We start from the raw sequence: 8,620 nt of genomic DNA, 5'->3' as shown, positions 1-8,620 counted from the left end.
TTGGGGTTGCACGTAATATGAGCATAGCCATGTTGGGGTCGATGTTGGAGAGCTTGGCTTTTTGCAGTGTTCGTTTGGCTGTTTGGATTTGCTGCTCTATGAAGCCGTTCGACTGGGGGTAGTGTGGGCTGGATGTTATATGGGTAAATCCCCAGGCTTGGGCAAATTTGTGAAATTGTTCAGCTGAGAAATGTGGGAAGTTCATGTTGGAGCAGGGGTTCTGCAGGTTGGCATTTCTGGAAATCTTGGCACACATGGCAGCTTTTTATCATGTTTTCAATGTCGGTCCCAATGCCGCACCAAAAGACACATGTCTTCGCTCTGAGTTTGGTCTTCTCTATCCCCTGATGTGCTTCATGTAGTTTCCCTGGTATATCTTGCTTCATACTTGTTGGGATGATGACACAATCCCCCTTCAGCAGTAATCCATCCTCAATGGCTAGTTCGTCCCTGTATGCCCAGTAGGGCCTGATGGGGGCTGGTAGTTGCTTTGGTCTTTCAGGCCAGCCTTCCAAGATGCTCTCTTTTAGAGCTAGTAGTTCAGCATCCTTACTGGTCTCTTCCTTTAGGGACTGTGTTACGTGCTGTGTATGCTGTACCCATGTCTGGATAGTCACAGCCAACTCAGGTTAAAGCATCAGCGTTTATTAGAACTTGCATGGCTGACCTATGCCAAGGGAAACAACTCTTGTCACAAGACTGCATACCACGTAACAGACTGTACCTTTTTGTCGGAGAACTGTGTCAGGTCTACACAGATGTCCAAGTCAACTGTCTTGCTGGTCTTGCCAGGTGATCGGGAGAAGGCCTCTGCCGCCTCCATCATACTTCCCGGTCTGTATTTGATGGTCACATCGTAAGGCTGTACCCGCAGTAGCATTCTTTGAAGTCGTTGGGGCATATTGTCTCTCACTGTTGTCATGGTTACCAGGCTTGAGCGACTATGCTTGTCGTAAAAGGCGACAAACGGTATCAGGTGGTCAACTCGCTGACTTGGGTGATGCATGTCATCGATCCCAATTGCGTGGATCGATGCTCATGACATCAATCACTGGATTGTCTGGTCCAGACTTGATTATTTACAGACTGCCGTCATATAGCTGGAATATTGCTGAGTGCAGCGTCAAACAACAAACCAACCAACCAACATATCTTTTTGGAGTATTTACCCTCAACAATCCTAAGGGCTACCATGCTGCATAGGGAAGGGGCTTGTGTCAATCGGACAAGTTAGGTTACCCTTTACCTGAGCAGTATTATCAATTTTGTCACAATCGTGGTGTTGATGGATCCTCTGGTTGATAATCAGTTGTGACATGCTCGTGTTATGGTTGGTGGCTTTGTAATGCCTGTATGGAAACGTTCTTGAAGTATGAGGTCATATTGGTGTCAGGAGTATCAGATAATTTGTCCTTCAGTGTCTCAATGGTATCTGAAGATGGGCTTGGCATCAAGTCATTTATCAGACTTCCCTGTCTTTATGGCTTGGTGTTTGGGACGGTTTTGCTTGCATATCAAGAAAACATGCATAAACCTGCAATATTGGTGGCTGCATTCTCTGTCGTCGTAATTGTTGCAAATGTGTCGTCCATGGTGGAAGATGATAGCTCGTCCATAGAGTCAGAATTACTCTTCCTTGCTCTTGCATATCTCTGGGTGCCAATGATGATTTGGGTTGGTCGTCGAGTGACAAGGGACAGAATTCAGTTGCATGATTCAGTTCATGGCATAGTTGACATGCGTCAGCTTTCCTGAATGCGAAGATTTTGGGGTACACTTCTCAGTCCAGCTTGCCCATGCAACTTGTGCTGAGAACATGCTGTGATATGTGTAGAAAACATTGTCATCTGTCTGGGTGAAGAGGCTTATTGTGTCGGGAGAGGGCGGTGAGGACGGTTTTGTGCTGCAGTACAACTCTTGTGATAAGGTCGACTGATTGTTGAAGGGCTTGAACTAGGTATGTGAAACCATTTTTATACAAATAAATATGTCCAATAAAAATAGTTCAGTATTTTTTATTGAAATGTTAGAAGGAAATTACAGATGTATCTGAGCAGAAAATCTTGCTGTTATGGTCCACATTCAGGGACATTGGGCAGCTGGAGGCTCGGGCAAAACTAAAGTAACCTATAGTAAAAGTAACCGGCCGTGAAGATCCGGGGTGGGCCCTCGGCAACCCATGCTTGCCATAAAGACTATGCTTGCTGTAAGAGGCGAGTAATGGGATCGAGTGGTCAGGCTTGCTGTAAGAGGTGAGTAATGGGATCGAGTGGTCAGGCTTGCTGTAAGAGGCGAGTAATGGGATCGAGTGGTCAGGCTTGCTGTAAGAGGCGAGTAATGGGATCGAGTGGTCAGGCTTGCTGTAAGAGGCGAATAATGGGATCGAGTGGTCAGGCTTGCTGTAGGAGGCGAGTAATGGGATCGGGTGGTCAGGCTTGCTGTAAGAGGCGACTAATGGGATCTGGTGGTCAGGCTTGCTGTAAGAGGCGAATAATGGGATCGAGTGGTCAGGCTTGCTGTAGGAGGCGAGTAATGGGATCGGGTGGTCAGGCTTGCTGTAAGAGGCGAGTAATGGGATCGGGTGGTCAGGCTTGCTGTAAGAGGCGAGTAATGGGATCGAGTGGTCAGGCTTGCTGTAAGAGGCGAGTAATGGGATCGAGTGGTCAGGCTTGCTGTAAGAGGCGAGTAATGGGATCGGGTGGTCAGGCTTGCTGTAAGAGGCGAGTAATGGGATCGAGTGGTCAGGCTTGCTGTAAGAGGCGAGTAATGGGATCGAGTGGTCAGGCTTGCTGTAAGAGGCGAGTAATGGGATCGAGTGGTCAGGCTTGCTGTAAGAGGCGAGTAATGGGATCGGGTGGTCAGGCTTGCTGTAAGAGGCGAGTAATGGGATCGGGTGGTCAGGCTTGCTGTAAGAGGCGAGTAATGGGATCGGGTGGTCAGGCTTGCTGTAAGAGGCGAGTAATGGGATCGGGTGGTCAGGCTTGCTGTAAGAGGCGAGTAATGGGATCGGGTGGTCAGGCTTGCTGTAAGAGGCGAGTAATGGGATCGGGTGGTCAGGCTTGCTGTAAGAGGCGAGTAATGGGATCGGGTGGTCAGGCTTGCTGTAAGAGGCGAGTAATGGGATCGAGTGGTCAGGCTTGCTGTAAGAGGCGAGTAATGGGATCGGGTGGTCAGGCTTGCTGTAAGAGGCGAGTAATGGGATCGAGTGGTCAGGCTTGCTGTAAGAGGCGAGTAATGGGATCGGGTGGTCAGGCTTGCTGTAAGAGGCGAGTAATGGGATCGGGTGGTCAGGCTTGCTGTAAGAGGCGAGTAATGGGATCGGGTGGTCAGGCTTGCTGTAAGAGGCGAGTAATGGGATCGGGTGGTCAGGCTTGCTGTAAGAGGCGAGTAATGGGATCGGGTGGTCAGGCTTGCTGTAAGAGGCGAGTAATGGGATCGGGTGGTCAGGCTTGCTGTAAGAGGCGAGTAATGGGATCGGGTGGTCAGGCTTGCTGTAAGAGGCGAGTAATGGGATCGGGTGGTCAGGCTTGCTGTAAGAGGCGAGTAATGGGATCGGGTGGTCAGGCTTGCTGTAAGAGGCGAGTAATGGGATCAGGTGGTCAGGCTTGCTGTAAGAGGCGAGTAATGGGATCGGGTGGTCAGGCTTGCTGTAAGAGGCGAGTAATGGGATCGGGTGGTCAGGCTTGCTGTAAGAGGCGAGTAATGGGATCGGGTGGTCAGGCTTGCTGTAAGAGGCGAGTAATGGGATCGGGTGGTCAGGCTTGCTGTAAGAGGCGAGTAATGGGATCAGGTGGTCAGGCTTGCTGTAAGAGGCGAGTAATGGGATCTGGTGGTCAGGCTTGCTGTAAGAGGCGAGTAATGGGATCGGGTGGTCAGGCTTGCTGTAAGAGGCGAGTAATGGGATCAGGTGGTCAGGCTTGCTGTAAGAGGCGAGTAATGGGATCGGGTGGTCAGGCTTGCTGTAAGAGGCGAGTAATGGGATCGGGTGGTCAGGCTTGCTGTAAGAGGCGAGTAATGGGATCGAGTGGTCAGGCTTGCTGTAAGAGGCGAGTAATGGGATCGAGTGGTCAGGCTTGCTGTAAGAGGCGAGTAATGGGATCGAGTGGTCAGGCTTGCTGTAAGAGGCGAGTAATGGGATCGAGTGGTCAGGCTTACTGACCTGCTTGATGGTGTGTTTTCATCCTGTGTCCTCTGTCTCAAGTGTATTAAACTGACTAGCAGCCAAGGTATCCATAGTCTTGTTTGCAGATACTGTTTTCTTGTGCACCATCATTCCTGTGTTCTCGTCCTTTCTAAGCCCATCTTTTCTCAAACATGGGATCATTCGCTTTTCTTGCCTCTTTCTTCACAAGGTCCACTAGATTGTCAAAATTTACAGTTCTCTTCCGCTCTCTCAAGTTCTGTACTACACCCCTGAACTTCCCATGATACTGATAGGGTAGTTTTCCAACTATTCTCTTAATGTTCTCAGAAAAGTCAAGTACTCTGACATAAGGCATACGTTGTACTGCAATTTGACATTCACACAGGAAAATTGAGAAATCATCAAGAGCTTTGGCATTATCAGCTTTAATAATTGGCCAATCTAGCGCTTTCTTCACAAAAGCATTCACTATGGTCTCTTCATTTCCATAGCGTTCTTCAAGTTCTTTTAATGCAGCTGGATATCTCTGCTCCGAATGTAAATTGCCATAGCTGCTGACAATCTTTTTGCTTTCCCAGAAGTGAACTGCTCTAAATAGTTCATCTCCTCATCCTCACATTCTGAATTCATCACAACTTTAGTTCTGAACTAGGGCTGGGACGATACACAAGGTCATGATATGATAGGTATCACGATAGTGGGGTCACGATATGATACGTACGATACGGTACAAAAATAATGTCACAAGCTGGTTGAAGATGATGAAAGTTTAATGTAAAATAGTTCTCATCAAATAACTCAAATTTTCCTTCAGAACATGTGTCAAACACAGCACATGTCATTCAATAGCAAGACTCAAAACACCTGAGTTAAGAAGCCCTGACTAAATACCTGGATTTTCTGCAATAAAAATGCATTCTAAATGTCATCTGAACAGCAGAACTATTTGGTAAAAGCAACCACTGGTTTGTGATCTTCTCACAATGATCAATGAAAGGCAAATTGTTTGAAACTCTGAACTTGAATAATCAACATCACACTAATTAGTAAATCACAAAGTCAGACATGTTTAACTGATGTCTGAACATTAACTATTTCAAACAATGGAAGTTTTGGCCTTTTACCAACTTCAGCCACTGCAACTAGCTACAGATCTCAAACAAACTGAAATATGCTCAGTTTTATGCTGTAATGTAACCTAAACCTGATACTGTTGCCTAGGTTACAGACACACTAACATCACAGTTCACAACTCTGAACTCACATATATCATAAATATAAAATATGATGGCACTTTGGAAACAATAAACAGTAACTTTGGCATTTAAAACTAAACTGAATTGCCTCAGCTCAAACCTTCAGTGTCAAAACAAAATCTTAATATCATGATCACTTGATCATATCAGACACATGAAAAGTTAACAACATATGATGTTCATGTAGACATCTTGTCTCTCAGTTCAAATCTGAAAGTTTTTTTTCAGAAAAATAAGCATATTTACATTCTCAGGATGAAGACAAGACCTTGAACTTGTGACAACATTCCCGGCTGTTGAGAACACTCGCTCACTAGGTACAGATGTGCCTAGTAAGGCCAAAAGACATTTGGCAAGCTGTGCCATGTGGGGAAATCTGAAACTGTTTGATTTCCACCATTTAAGAGGGTTGTGATCCAGTGGAAGCCATGGGCACTGCTTGAAGTTGTGAACTTCATCCTCAATTTGTTGTTTTCTGGTCTTTGTTCCATGATCAACATTTGTGATGAACACATCACCTAGAAGTTCAAACATTGCTGTTTTTTTCTTTTGGGCAGAAGACCAACTGGAGACAGATTCCTGTTTGATAGTTGTGAGCTGGTCGGTGTTGGAAGACTGGTCACAAGGTTCAGGCCTGTGGATTGGATGGCTGTCACTGTCAGGCACTGTGTCCTCATCTAGTTGAGGCAGACTGGGTAGAGGAGCAGTTTCAGCATCATTCTCAAGAGGTTCTGACTTTACCTGGAACAGAGATTTGATTTTTTAAGTTTAACATTCTTCTAACTAGTAAACTACATGAATAAAAAAAAATACCGGTACTCTATTTCCTCTTTAATACTGTTGTTTGTGTTGGTATGTACAATTTCACTTAATATTCATTATTGTAATAAAAGTAAAGATTCTTTGCCAATGTGAATAAGGTTCAATTAGCCAGCTAGATTTTGTGTCGTTTGAAGCAATATTTCAACCATATTAATGAATAATGAATGATTACTTTAAATTAAAGTAAAAATACACTGAGTAAACAGTGCATCATTCATGATTCATACCTGTTGACAATGGCTCTCCACAGCTGTGGAGAAGAGGTCAGTGTTCATCACTATGTCCAGAAAGACATGGTGTCGTTCCTCCTCACTGATGAAGGGAAGGGCGAGAAACCTGGGGTCGAGGGCAGTGGCCTGGAGAAGAAAATCCTTAACCGATTCCTCTTCATACCTCGGCTGCAGGTCCTTGAGGATTGCTTGTTTTACATTGGTAATAAGAACAGAGTCATCTGCCCGGGGAGTCATAGCTCTTGTGATGGTGTTCTTGAGTGGAAGGATCAAGGATACACTGGGACTTGTTGAATCACGCAGTATTGTGGTGACAGTTTTCAACGGCTTTAATGTACTCACAACCTTCTCAATGTTGGTAATGTCATCTTCTGATAGGGTAACAATGGCCTTTAAATCTTTTTGCACATCCTTGGACATCAAAGCTGCCATTACTGCAGGTTCAAATACGAGAAAACGCTCTAACATATCGTATGAGCTGTTCCACCTTGTGGATGCATCAATTATCAGCTTTGTTGCACCAGTTATTGACAACAGTTTCAGTTTTTCCTGTAAGATGTGAGTGGCCTTTGGACTTCTGTGGAAATAAGCCACAATTCTTCGCACATGACCAAGCAAATGATCAACACATCCCACACCGAGTGCACGTTTTGAGGCCAAGTTCACTGTGTGTGCAAAGCATCCCAGATGTGGACGAATTTCACTGACTTGCACAGCAACCTTCATATTGCTGGCATTATCAGTGACAACACAGTTAATGTTATGTTCACGGATAGTGTTCCAATGTGCAGCTGTATTTGCCAATGCTGAGCCAAGGTTTTCTCCTGTGTGCGATTCAGGCATGTGCACCGTTTCCAAAACCTTGCTTTCAAGCTTCCACTCTTGTGATATGAAAAGTGCAGTCGTAGTAACATAGGATTGAGCAGCTCTTGACGTCCAACCATCAGTCGTCAAGGCAACTGAAACAGCTGCATTTATCTGAACTACCACTTCATGTTTCACTTCATCATAAAGTGATGGTATCACTCTGTCAGCAAAGTACCTTCTAGAAGGAAGTTTGTATCTGGGTTCCAAACTGTGTAACACTTTGGCAAAGGACGGGCTTTCAACAATACTGATTGGTCTCAAGTCGTGTGCAATAAATATGCCAATTTGTTCAAATCAAACTGCTTCATAATAAACTGACTGAGGCATGGTTGTGTTTGGCTTTTCACATCAGCTGTCGACGAGCATGTCGTCTTACTGTTTACCTTCGTCTTACTGTTTACCTTCGTCGGTATCGCTGCAGGTGAAATGTCATATTTGTGGTGTTACCACTGTGGTTAAGTTCAGCATGACATTCGCGGCACACAACTCTGTATTTCGCCGTCTGATGTACGCCATTGCTGGTTAGTACTCCCTTAAACCCAAAATGCCGCCACACACGCAACCTGTAAGCTGCCGGGGGGTCTACAATGTTGATTTCTCTCCCACTCCCATCACCGACCACGCTTCCAGTCGCCATGTTTGAAGGCTGAAACTAATACAAGTCATTTGATTGGTCGTACAACGAAAATCAACCAATCATATTTGCCCTTGTATCATCGCTTGTTTTTCTTTACTGACTGCGTTGGAACAAAACGGATGATGCAAACAGCGGCAAATACGTTCTGTTACTCATAGTATATCAGCTGTGTATCATTTTGTATCGATACATAGACCTACGAATCGATAGTCGTATGGAAATGTATTGTATCGTGATACATCGATGTATCGGTGAATCGTCCCAGCCCTATTTGGCTCTATGTCTCAAACAGTCCTTCAACTTCAATATCCAGCTCACTGCTTTCCTAAGCTTGTCGGGGGAACGGGTGGCCCCGTCGTCTAAGGCGCTCTGCGGAGTTGCGTCCCTTGGGCAAGCCAGAAACCTATGATTGTGGGTTAGAATCCTGGTTCGCCCCGATTATGTTTCTAGGTTTATCAGCACCATACCCGTGCTCGTGGGTTTCACCGAAGTGGTAAACGTCTGAGACCTGCATCACTTCGGGCTTTCCTCCCACATTGAGCTGACACGCCGCGATATAACTGGAATAGTGTTAAAAGCACCCAACTCACTCACTCACTCACTCACTCCTAAGCTTGTCCCATGAGGAATACCTTTCCATCAATCTATCCCTGGTATTGTTGTC

This window comes from Haliotis cracherodii, unplaced genomic scaffold (assembly GCF_022045235.1).
Source record: "Haliotis cracherodii isolate W230 unplaced genomic scaffold, xgHalCrac1.p SCAF_7, whole genome shotgun sequence".
Classification (NCBI taxonomy): domain Eukaryota; kingdom Metazoa; phylum Mollusca; class Gastropoda; order Lepetellida; family Haliotidae; genus Haliotis; species Haliotis cracherodii.
Note: the sequence above shows the minus strand (reverse complement) of the source record.